Below are 13,483 nucleotides of genomic sequence, written 5' to 3'. Positions count from 1 at the left end.
TGTTTAATATCCATTAAAAGAATTTCAGATGTCAGAATTCTTGACGTATCTCAAAGACAATTCTCTCCTCAAGGAGTTACCTTCTTTATATATAAAAGGACAAAAACTAATATCCGTCAAGTTTTCTATCCATCCTTTCCCCATAATGACAAACTTTGTGTAGTCAAATGTCTTCAAGCATATGAGAGTAAAACCCTATCACTTCGACATTCTGCTTCACCTCAATTACTCATTTCCTTTTGTAAACCTCACTTACCTGTTTCTTCGGCAACTTTAGCTAGATGGGTCAGAAATGTCATGTACATGGCCGGTTTCGATACTACTGTATTTGGGGCCCATTCTGTTAGAGGAGCAATATCCACTAAAATAATTCAGGCAGGTGGATCTTTATCAGATCTTTTGAAGGCAGCTAATTGGTCTTCAGATTCAACTTTCAAAACCTTTTATTATAGACCGGATTCTCATGTATCTATGTCATTATTATAATTGATATTTTTTAGTTTATTGAATATAATTGAGAACTTTAAACATGCATATAATGCGAGCCTCCTGTCTTGTTATAAAATTGGGGATTTTCCTAGTATTGTGACGGAAAATATAGATTTTATAAAAGACAGGAGGCGAGCATTATCCCTCCCTCTACCTCCCTTTTAATTATTATATATTTTGATGTATTTCAGCTTATTAATCATCCAGTGATGTCGACCTACGTTCTTCAATTCATACTCTTTTGGATGATGATCTCTTTCTTCTCTCAAGTTTTTCTCCAGTTACATCGTTGAAGGAGTCCAAAATATCTACAGTTTTACTTCATTCACCCTACAGTTTTTCGAAGATATTGGAAATTTTAGTTTGACTTTGTTTATTGAACTTTATGTTGAACTTATCTATCTGCACAAAGAAGAGGAAGTATATGGTTTACCTGAGCCTTATATATGGGAGCCTGTAATCTCATTGGTTACACATATCTAGCAAGTTAGGTGGTCACACCTGTATGTTTCTCATTGTATGTAAAGTTTTTTCTTGTGGAATTTAACTGTTTATGGGCTGCTATTTGTTGCAGTAAAGAAGAACAATGCATATAATGCTCGCCTCCTGTCTTTTATAAAATCTATATTTTCCGCCACAATACTAGGAAAATCCCCAATTTTTAGGTGGAAAATTGAAAGGGTTATGAAAGTCCTTAAGGGGTTAAATTACATTGTTTTTATTTTTTCCACAGAATTGCTGGAAAGCCTGGATTTCCTTATACCAGCCAGAAGTAGAAGACTTAATTAGGATAACCAAACAGTAAGTGGAATTTTTTAAATTAAAGTGAGACCTCCAAAGATCAGGAGAACAAATGGGGAGAAGTGTGTGGTAGCATGCTTTACTCCCTGGCTATTAGCATTTTTTGTCTCGCTGCCCCATAGACTTATTATGCAGCAGCAAGACAAAGATCGCAATGAGAATGGGAAGTGATCTACACTGCTCTGCACTTATCTCAACTTGTTCTTTAGATTGGTGGGTTTCTCCGGACTGACACCCCAACGGATCAAAATTTTGGACATGTCTCTGTGACATGTCATAAGGTTTTGCAAAACACAGTGACACATTTACAATTTATTTCATACTGTCTCCCACAAGTCATTTTTTGTTTCGTGCTTTGATTTAATCACTTAGGATCTATTCACACGTACAGTATCCTGTGCAGATTTAATGTACAGGATATGAAGCTGTGTTCAGTCATTTAGTTTACATTGAAATCTGCAGCATAAAATCCTGCACATCAAATCTGCACAGAATACTGTATGTGTGAATAGACCATTAACAGTCAAGAACTTCTTACAATTCCAAACCAGTCATGTGCTTACAACAGCAAAATAAAGAAATTCTCCGGGATTTTAATATTGGTGGTCTGTCCTTAGAATATGCCACCAGTATGAGATAAATGAAACCTGACAGGTCCTTGAGCCTCAGGGACCATATTCAAAACTATTCACATCAAAAATTTTGGCGCAAAAAAGTTCACATCAGATTCAAAGTGTTTTACATGAGAATTATCCAAGGTTTACACTAGTCGCACCAGTTTTGCAAAAGTGGGCATAGCTATGTAAATGTCATGTTTTATATCATACTTTCAAAGGGGTGAGAGTCCATTTTACATAAAAAATTTCAGACCAGCTTTTTGCTAGTGTCAAAAACCACAGAAATGGTTGTAGTTTTTTTGTTTTAGATTTTTCTTTTCTTTTGTTTTTTGGAAAAAGGTGTTATTTAATCAATAATTGAAAAATAAATAGTTATTTATGGAAAATTTTATTAAAAAAACAATAATTTTTTTTCATGGTAACTGCTAGAGATGAGCACATTTTTTGAAAAGTTCGATTCAGCCAATTCACGAAAAAATTCAGTTCGGTCCGAAATTATTTGTGGCAAATCACTATTAAAAATGTCTATTTCCGGGCTACAGAGAGCCTCAATAGGGGTGTAGAACACTTTGCCTTGTCGTAACACACATAGGGAGTGTGCTGGGTTAGTGAAATAATACTGTTATTCAGTATGACATGCAGATCACAGGCGTCGCTATTAGAATCCCTGCCGCACAGCGGCACATGCTTGTGTCATACTTATTGTAGGCCCCAAAAATCAATCACTATTTTTAATAGAGATATTGGCAGTCTGGATGTAATGGAACGCTAAAGAAAGCATTGGCTAAATCCAGAAAAGTAAAGAACTTGGCATCTGGGGGTATTCTGCTGAGCAGAGTATGTGGATTGGGAACAATCAGAATATCCAGAATGGTGGCAGCATTAACAGCACGGAGGTCATGGACCATGCAGAACTTTTCAGGTTACCCTTTTGGGGTCTTCTTCTTTACGGGAAACAAAGGAGTGTTTGCCAGGGAGACACATTTGATGAAGGCTCCATTCTACAGAAGAGTTGAAATTTGTTCAGATAGAGAAGCTTCATGGTTGGCTTTGAAAGGATATTGAGGTAATTTTGGTATCTTTGCTCCAGGTTTCAAGAAGACTATGACAGGCGGTACAGGCAAGAGTCCTATAGCATCAGGACCTTTGGACCAGACATGGTCTGGAATTTGTTGAAGATAGACATCAGGTATAGTATTTGCTTGGATTTCCATGATCATCAGTGGAGAAGCTTGCAGAACACAAAGTTCTTCAGGTGTGAGTGGTTGGGATAATTCAAGGTGCATACCATCATTCTCATATTTTATGGTGGCTTTGAGCTTCTGTAGTAAATCAGCACGTAACAGATTTAATGGGCAGGTATCTGATACGAGCAGTTAGGAAATAATGTCTTGTTGTGCTCCAATAGGTATAGGGTGGGTAAGATTGGAAGAAATAGGTGTGCCATCTACACCCACACAAGAAAAACTGTCAGAGCAGATAAGAGAAGTGCATGGTAGGTCTTTAGAGCGTATTACAGATCTGGCTGCACCTGTGTCCACTAGAAGAGGAATAGTTTTTCCACTGACTATAAGATTTACAAAGGAGGTCTGTCCTGATTTAGTAAAATTGGTATAAGTAGGTACTTGGGAGGGCAATGTGGGCACAGGCTTGCCACTGTGCTATTGAGGACAATAAAGTAACTCTTGGAGGTCTGAGTAATAAGAGGAATGTGGATTATTCTCAGATCTGGACTATTGGTAATCTCTGGATGGGACATGATTTGGTGGATACTGTAGAGTCATCCTGTTGTTTGGTGGAGATTGTTGATTCATCCTCGTGTGGGGTGGGTGTCCTGGCAGAGGTCCAGATGGGTGATGGTCTATGTTGTAATGGTGTTGAAGCATCCTGGGCCTTGGTGTATCCGGATTCATATGGTAGTTGGTATGAGGTTTCTGACAGGTGTCCTCTGAGGGACATAATTCTGAACAGGGTATTGTGCAGGGTGAGGTTGAACTGCTCCATTATACATCATGGGGGCATCTTGACAGATTGCCACTTCAGAGGGTTTTCTAGTAAAAACTGCTTCAGCTTGTTTCTCAATAGCTTTGACAATAAGTAAGAGTTGTTTGGGTTCAAGTTTCACATATTCAGGCCTAGTGTCCATAAGTCTTTTCTTGGTAGTATCTGCCAGGCCACTAACAAAGATGTTGATGAACAGTGTCTTATGGAATTTGGTGTCTAGGTCATAGCCTTGATCCTGGAACAAACCGTGTAGTCTGGAGAAGAACTTTTCAGCTGATTCTGTAGGTTTCTGTGAGGCATCAGAAACATTGGTGGAGCTTGAAGCTAGTCGGTCTCCAGCACAGGCTTGTAACTGATGGCAGAATTCGATTCCAGAAGAGTTTGTCTCTTAGTCCACAATAGCAGTGCTCTCTAGACTGGTGGAAATGATAGGCCAAAAGGGGTCTCCGGCCCTGATACTAACCAGATTATATAAATCTTTCCATACTGCTGAGTATGGAATTTGGAATTTGCTTGATTCCTTATAGAAGGGCATTGGCTGTTTTTCTGGGTCACGGAGTTGGCTGATGAGATTATTCACTTTCAGTGGGGTGAAAGGAACATTTTTATGAATGGTCCCTAAAAGTGTCTCAGGTGCATCAGTTTCGTCAGTAGGGGTGGGTGGCATTGACATGGATTTAGGTGGTGTGGGTTTAGGGAGGCCAGGATATAGATCAATTGGGTCACCATGCAGTAAGGGCAAGAGTTTACGTGGCATGGGTTTAGATAGGCCAGATAGTAGGTCATCAGAGTAATCATGTGGTATTGGATGTTTACCCAACAGGTTTGGTTGATTGAACAGGTTGACAGCATTCACCAGAGCTTGGACTGTTTTGTACGTGTTAGAGATAAGCCTGATTTCCTGCAATGTAGTAATTGGCTGGTGATGTTTAATAGTGGACACTATTACACTGGCACGACAGCGGGTGTGAGTGTGTTAACAGGGGAAAGAGGGATAATTCCTGGGGACCGATGAAGATGATCATTGGTAGGTAAATTAAACTGGGCATGGGGCTCATTTTGGGCTGGAGGTATCCAGAGGGGAGGGTTTGAGGTTGTTGGATCATTAGTCCAGTTGCGGAAGGGAGGGTTTTCAACATTGGGCAGCAGTGACTGAGTCCTCGGTGAGGCCATGCAATTGTTAGCAGAATCGGAGGGAGGGCTTCCAGGGAGGAGGTCCCGGTAAGGACTGGGGTGGGATCATAATGGGTAGTGAGTCTACAATAGGCTGTAGGGAGGAAGGTGCATTGGGATTGGTGTTGGTATAGACCGGTGACTTGGTCAGTGGGCACGAAGTAACCCCCATCAGTCATGACTGGAAGGAGGTGTAGGGCAGGTGTCACCTTGGGAGTACAGGGAGGGGCACTGGGAGTACAAGGAGGGGGAATTGAAGGCCAGGCTTGGCCACAGGAAACACAGTTTTCAGCTGAGGGCGGGTTTTGTTGGCCAAGTGGGGACACACCCAACAATTAGGATCATCACCATTATAGGGCGGTGGCATGTCTTTTTCTTTGTAATACAAATACACAGTCACCTTCCCCTTTTTGTCTCTGCATTCTTGTTCTACTCATTTCTCTTTAGTTATGGCACATGAAGTGCCGAGCCATGCTTGGGCAGATGCCAACAAATCATTATCCTCTAAAATCCCTTTATGATGTTTAAGGGCCTCAGACCATAAGTCTGGGTGTAATCTACCTTTCTCATGAATATTACATATGGACATACATTTTTTGATTTTTTTCAAGATGTTTCTTTCCTTCGCGGTGCATGGCTAAGTCACATGCCTCTTCACGCCCAGGGGGAGCGGAAGTCTGACTTTTAAATAAAGAAGGCAAAACGCTCATATCTTCCAAAGTCTAACAGTTTAAAAGTTAACCAATTTTAAAAATTGAATCATTTTGAAGCTTAGAAGTCTTAAAAGGAGTGAGGACAGTGTAATTTTCCTATCCCAGTGATCTCTCGGCCGAACAAAAGTTGGCACATAGCAAAAAACAAAAAGGGTGCATATAGGCACAAACAAAATGTAACTACTGATACGGCACAAAAGTTACCCTATGGTATGGCACAAAAGATACCTGCTGGTACGGCACAAAAGATACTTACTGGTACGGCACAAAAGTTACCAGCAGTGCGGCACAAAAGATACCCTCTGGTACAGCACAAAAGATACTTATTGGTATGGCACAAAAGATACTTACTGGTATAGCACAAAGGATACCAGCAGTGCAGCACAAAAGAAACCTTATGGTTCAGCACAAAAGAAACCTTACAGTTCAGCACAAAAGTTATCAGCAGTAGGGCACAAAAGATACCTACTGGTACCTAAGGTACCAGCAGTGCAGCACAGAAGTTGCCAGGGGTACAAACACAAAAGTTAGATAAATAAAAAAAAAGTTAGAGTAGATAAAAAACAAAATCAAAAGTTAAGGCAAAAGAAACATCAAAAACATTTTCAGAATCGAAAATTTCTATTGGATTTCATGAAACTCAAAAATCAAAAACAAGAATCTAAATCAAAGCAGAATAACCATCAAAAACATTGTTTACTGAATCTCTCACAACTCCTGTTTTAACAAAACTCTGTACTCACCGAGTGTGGTCCCTGTTTGGGCGCCAAGTGTTAAGGAATGGCTGCTGGTTAGGCCTTCAATGTGAGAGACTGCCGCTGTCCAAATTAGAGTGTCGACACCAGAAATGAATATCAGACAAAGAGTTGGTATAAATCTCCTTCTCAGCAGAGTTTTAGCTCACACTGGCTAAGGAGTAATGCTTTATTCCAGGAAGACAATTGTTTTATATAAGACAATCAAAGGAGAGGCTGTTTATCACATAAAAATCATTGTGTTATATTTTGATTGGTTAATTAGATATATACATTCATGCAAGCATTTATTAATCATAGTCATGCTGTTATGATGAAAAGTCATATGCTGTTATATGATGCAAGCTTTCCTGTTGCGAAAAATGCGAAAAATTCGCGTATGCGAAAATTAACATATGCGAAAATTCGCATATACAAAAATTAGCATAAGCGAAAATTTGCATATGCGAAAATTCGCACGCCAGTCTCACACAGTAGTATTAGAGCCTTCTTTACACCACACAAGCTGGAAGCAGAGAGGGATGATCACTGTGATGTGTACTGTGAAAAAAAAACAAAAAAAAACGAATATTCGTAATTACGAATATATAGCGCTACATTCGCGAAATTCGCGAATATGCGATATTCGCGAATAATCGAATTGCGAATATTCGCGAGCAACACTACTGTTTATCAGAAGATTCCAGATGTGTCTGTTATTTTGCACCGATTGCATATGTTTCAGTTAGATGTTGCTTTTGTTACTTCTTCTTTTTGGACACTTTAAGTCTTTTTTTCTTGCTTCTTCGGCATTGTCCCAGAAAGCAGGTTCCATCTTGGTTACGAGCAAATATCAAGCTGATATATCGGATAAGGGTAATCACATTTTTTCTGCAGCATTAACAATAACATATAGGTTTCAATATATTGATCAACAATCAGACTCATCATAGTCAACCTCAACATTCTAAGGTGCAGTACTCACTGTCCCTCCTCCTTTTACAGGGTTCCAATTCAATATAAGAGTTCTATTGTTTTGTTGACCGTTTTGGGATTTGTTATCAATTATTGTTCAAGGATCTACACTGTTCTACAAGTATGACTTGCTTTATATAATTTTTTTTTTTAAATTCTTTATACCAGAATGAAGTATGACTATTGCCCTGTTCTTATACATGTCCTTCATTTTGTAGGTTCTTTTTGGCAGTTTCCAGTTATACTTTCCGAAGATTACAAATTGCTGTCTGTTTGGTATTTGGAGATCTTTTAAGGTATATTTTTCACGGTTTATGATTGTTTTGTGCTTATAAATAGACAATGCATGCACTCACATTAGGTCCAAATCTGAACAAATATTTACACATCAAAAATAAAATTTTAATATACTGTTGTTAGCAGTCCTAACTACATTTTCCTGCTCCCAGGTCTGCCACAATTTGTCCTCCAAGGATCCAGGCCTTTCCAGTTCCATCCCATTTATCTTCCTATTGTTCAGTGTTAATACTCTAAGAAAATTGTAATAAAAAGGATGTATATGTGTACATGGTGAGTTTGTGGTTTTATTGCACTGGGGATGAATCCCACAGTTAGCCGGGTAGGGCTCGCCGGCTGGGGGTGGTGGAAAAAAAAGATATTGGGGGGGGCTCAGGTTGACTTCTTGCATTGGATTGTGAAGGAAAAAAGGAGGCCCTCAGGTCCGGCGCTGCTTGGTCCACAGAGGTTCAGTGGAAGTCGTGGTAGAGGTTAAAAAGCAGTTTATTTAAAATTAATAAATAAAACTATTTTCCAAATGCATGCGAGCAATGACGCGTTTCGGGATTAGCATATCCCTTCTTCAGATTGCAAATGTATAGAAGATGATAGACATGAACCTTTAAATAAGCAGTGAAAAAAGCGCCAAACCAATGTTCAAGGTCAGGGGGCGTATGTTCACCCCGGAACTGAATCAGGGAACATTACCATTACAGAGCGTATAACGCATTCAAATACATTAAAATACAAAGAAACTATGAATATGCAGATTATGACAAAGGGTGTATATACACATATGTGCTAAAATATATGCTAAAATATACTTATTGGAGTGTCTGTCTTGTTGGGAAATGGTCCCGAAAAGAGGCTTGAGGCGCAGGGCAGCGTATCCCATAGGGAGGCTTGGAGTGCGTCAAACAGATACGGTATCAGATATTGTTAGAATAAGATTTAAATAAATGGATGGAAACTATGTTTAGTTAGAAAATAGTAATGAAAAAGGGCATGAATTCGCATGACATGTTTAAAAACAAATCTATGTTTAAAAGAGGGGTTTTGATGCGTGAACAGCCAATAAGGCTAAAGAAGGGTGTGGCTAAATATTAGTAGCCAATCAGCTGTCAGTACGGCGTAAGCTCTTGACGGGGATATACACAAAGGTCACCTGGGGAATAGCGACCAATCTGGAGTGGATTAGGTGTGATACGTAGAATTACGATGAGTGGTATCGTGCTGTAAAAAAGATATATATATATATATATATATATGAGAGAGAGAGAGAGTATGTAGTTAGATATCCACTGATACTATATAGCTACTATAAGCTCTATGAATGGTAGTTAGATCAGTACCTGTAATTCAAGATGAGTGTGTTCATTGGTTGGTAGGAGTCTAACAGTAAAGTGCGATGTGCTGCAGGTAAGGTGCAACGTGCTGCAGGCAGACCACAGGGTGCAAGATTGCTGTGGGTGAGGTAAGGACAATAAGGGTATTAGCAATAGAGGATAAGCAATATTAAAGAAGTTGTGGACAATGATATAACTTCTCAAGTTTTTTTGAAAGAAATTAGCTCGGGTACATTACGTGCTGCAGTAAGTATAAATGTACCTGAGTTTTCCTCTGTAGAATGGTTGCTCCGGCAGTGCATGCTTGCCGCTTGATGTCCGGGGAGAAAGTCGCAGTAAGCAGGTTATTTGCTGTGTGGATTTTCGGGAGGGAACGGGAGACAGCCCTGGCCAGCGGCGTCTCGACCGTTGTCTTTCCCGCTGGATTCCGGTAAATTCCGATAAGTTCACGGTCTCTGCCAGTGACGTCACTACAGGTAGCAGAGGAGGACAAGTTCCGATATATATATACCAAATATGCAGCACTATCCCCCCCAATATTTTTTTTTAAAATGCAGTAGGTGCCAGCGTCCAGAAAACCAATCAGGGTTCCTCCAGATATCCAACCAAAAGACGCAGCACTCCAGGGATAAGCAAACGTGTATTTATTCAATCATATCAAGTCAGCAAGCAACGTTTCTGCTCTCTATGGAGCCATTTTCAAGCTTGAAAATGGCTCCATAGAGAGCAGAAACGTTGTTTGCTGACTTGATATGATGGAATAAATATAAGTTTGCTTATCCCTGGAGTGCTGTGTCTTTTGGTTGGATATTTATATGTGTGTATGTGTATATATATATATATATATATATATATATATATATATAAAAGAGAATTGCAGCAGCACACATGTGCACACATGACCAATGTGTGCTGCTGCAATCCTCTTTTTTTGTATACTCTGATGCCATGGCACCCGTGTATTAGGCTGTTGTGCCGGCTATCTTTCTTTTTTCTTGTATGTACAATTCAGGCGGAAATGGCACCCTGTTTAGCTGTGCACCCCTCCCCCTTTCTCACAGGTGGAGTTTTAAATGGATCCAGCATGTCACCCAGTCAGAGGCTATATGCCCAGCAGAGGTGAGTGGATATTTGAGTGTTAGGCTCAGAATTTGTGCTATGTTCCCATCCTAAATGAGGCCACCTCCCTGTGGTGGATGGGGGACACGTTTTGATCAAAAAGTGCGCTAAGAGCCTCAATTTTTGTGACCATTGTGTGCTGCTGCAATCCTCTTTTTTTGTATACTCTGATGCCATGGCAGTGTGCACCCGTGTATTAGGCTGTTGTATCTTTCTTTTTTCTTGTATATATATATGTGTGTGTGTATATATATATATATATATATATATATATATATATATATTGTGGCAGTGTGGCAAGGAAAGGGTGTATTTCCCTTGCTATCTCTGCAGAATGCTCCACCTGTGGCCTGATTAATGAGGTATCAGGAAGGGAAAGTGTGTTTAAAAGGAAAAGAAAGAGAATAGTTGGGGCTCTCCCTGGGTAACAGCATGTTGCTGTAGGGGGAGACACACAGACCCTGTTGAGGAAACACACAGCGAACTGTGAGCGGTCCAAGAAGTGAAGAAGTGGTGTGAACTGTGAGTAACAGGTTGCAGGGGCACATGTTTTATGCTGGCTGAGGGTAGCTCACCAAATAGTAGTCAGGGCATGCTGATATGTGTAGTCAGTGACGAGACGGTCTAGGACTTTGGTTTGTTCATGGTGTTATGTTTTGTTTTACCTGCAACCTGTCTAAATAAAGCTGGCAAGGTGCCAGGCTTGCATGAATAACCGTTGTCTGCGGGTTTGAGTGGAAACGTGTCCCGTGGCAGTGTCCAGGACGATCCCGGAGCTAATCCCCATGGAGGAATCCTTACAATTGGTGGAGGATGCGGGCAAACACGTTGCTATGAGCAACCAGTGGTCGAGTTGCAGTGAAGTTTTTGCCAAGAGAAAATAATTGTGCATGTTGCAAGTGGGAACTCTTTTTCTCAGAGAGGAGACAGTGGGACGAGCCCAGCTGTGGAGTACAAGAGCAGGACTGAGCCTGTGGTGAAGTTGTTGCTAGGGGCAACAGATCGCATCAAGCGAGTGGGCTTACTTTCTCAAGTAAGGAAACAGGTGGACGGGCCAACTGCAGAGTGCAGATTACGTTTTGAGACTGTGTATAAAGGCGTTGCTAGGGGCAACGGAAAATTTTGTTGGCAAACGGCTGACATTTCGGCAGAGGACTGTGCTGTGTTTGCAAGGTTTGAAGTGTTGCAAGATGGATGTCCTGATAAGTGCTTTGTTGCAGACGGCTGCAGAGCAGGAGGAAGCAAGCTTTGCAGAGTTTGAAAGGATTGCTATGCATGAGGCATGGCCCAAGACACACTGGGGAAACTTGGTGTTTGGATTCATTGAGGAGAGGCCCAAAAAGTTCATTGTGAACTGGATCCAAAGATCTTACGGGACTATGAGAAAGTCAAGACAGAGATCCTGACTCAAGTGGGAGTAAGCCAAGCTGCAAGACTACAGTGTGCACTGCAGCCTAACAGTGATGCTGGGTTTAAAGTTGCAGAGCTACTTAAAGAGCAAGTGGCGCGATGTTCTGCAGCAGAGAAGCTGGTGAGAGGTGTTCAGCGCCAGCCCTTAACCAATTGGACGGCAAGAGATTCTGGTACTGTTCCAGGGGTTATGGGGGCCATGTTTAGAGACTATGAGACTGTACATAAGAATGATGGGACTGTGCATAAAAATGCTGAGGCGGAGGGTGGTGGTTCCCTAGTTGTCTGTGTGAACAGTGTTCAAGGTGGTACCAACCTATGTCCAGTTGCAAAATCATGTGAGGGTGGGGAACCCCTCATGAAGACTGATGAGACTGTTCACACTATGCAGATCGGATAGAAAAAATCTGGTGAACAGAAAATCTTAAATGCAGGACTGGGAGAAAATGTAACAAAACACACTTTGCCTGAGATAGGTCCTAGTGCTATGAACTGTCCTGTAAATTTTGAACATGTGCAATCTGATAATGTTTTTGTTGAAAAACCTATGTTGATGTGTTCAGATGTAAAGTGTACTGTTGCCACCTCTGACAGGACAAAAGAAAACCTGTGTGAGCTGGCAATAGAAGGTAAAAAGATGACGGTTTTGTTAGACCCTAGATGTGTAATAAGTCTGGTAAAGTCCAGCAGCAGAAAGCCAGACCCCACTATAATGTCTATGCAGGCTGGTATTTGGGGCTATAAAATAGTTAATGTCTGTATTTCTACACCCTATGGTACTATAGGTCACAAGGTTGCAATAGAGCCCTCCTTGGAGTATGATGGAGTACTGGGGACGGATTTTCAATTTTTTCAGCAATTATGGGAAGACTGTCGGGTAACTAGAGCAGGTACACCTGATAGGCCCACAACACTTGACTTGCACCACACACTAGTGGAGAGTTACTCAGCAGAGGCTGAGGACGGGGAGTGTCAGCAGTCACTAGATATATGTCCGATAGGGGTCTGCCAGACTGCTGGGGGAGCTGAAGACCAGACCGTGAGTCAAGTCCAAAAGGATCCAGCGACTCAAGTGACAAGTGTGCCTCTGACTGAAACAGAATCTTCAGAGAAACCAGAAACTGATCAGGTACAGGAACATGGGTTCCATCCGCCAGCTGAAGATGAGCCCAAGATGGGGCTAGAGTTGCTCTGTCACCTGGAAGAAGTGAATGAGACTGGAAAAGAGGAAGCTATGTTGAACCTTGTGAATAAAGATGAGCCAAAAGGGGAGTTCAAATTGCACGGTCATCTGGAAGAGGTGACTGGAAAAGAAGCTACAGAGATGTCTGTGGATAATGCAGAAGTACTGAAGAGAGTACATGTGGAGCTGGGTGCTGCGCTTACTGTCACAGAGAGAGTCCTGAGTGAAGGAGATGTCACGTCTGGACCAGAGATGGATCGTGACCAGGAAGGTCGAACCACTGGACCAGATGTTGTTGCAGACCCAGGAGCCCTAGACCTTTCTGCTGGGCAGCAGAGAGACAGTGTTGAAGTGAAAGAGAAGTCTGCCAGTGAGCAGAGAGACAGTCCAGAGAGACTGTCCAGGAACTACCCTGAAGCCCACGTGGCCAAGACCCTTGAAAAGGGGGAGACTACTCCTAAAGGTGGAAAAGAGTCTGAATGAGTTGGCTTAAAGGAAGAGAAAGGCCAAGGACAAGTGACTGTCAGAGGACAAGAGAATGTCACAAGGTCCAGCAGCGAGAGTAAGGAGACCGCTGTAAGTAAGAGATCTCGGAAAAAACGCGCTGGTCTTGGTAAAAAAAGGGAGCAGATCCAGAACCTTG

General features: G+C 41.5%; 1 long non-coding RNA gene across 1 annotated transcript; it reads right to left on the bottom strand.

The window, feature by feature from the left end:
* Positions 1–8,888: 8,888 nt before the first annotated feature.
* Positions 8,889–9,555, bottom strand: LOC130285039 (uncharacterized). Its single transcript, XR_008847227.1, has 3 exons — positions 9,391–9,555; positions 9,135–9,245; positions 8,889–9,015 (listed from the first exon to the last, which is right to left on the bottom strand). It is a non-coding gene; the product is annotated as an uncharacterized LOC130285039 (long non-coding RNA).
* Between the last annotated feature and the right edge of the window lie 3,928 nt (positions 9,556–13,483).

This window comes from Hyla sarda, chromosome 8 (assembly GCF_029499605.1).
Source record: "Hyla sarda isolate aHylSar1 chromosome 8, aHylSar1.hap1, whole genome shotgun sequence".
NCBI classification, from domain to species: Eukaryota; Metazoa; Chordata; class Amphibia; order Anura; family Hylidae; genus Hyla; species Hyla sarda.
This window is presented reverse-complemented; position numbering and strand designations above follow the sequence as displayed.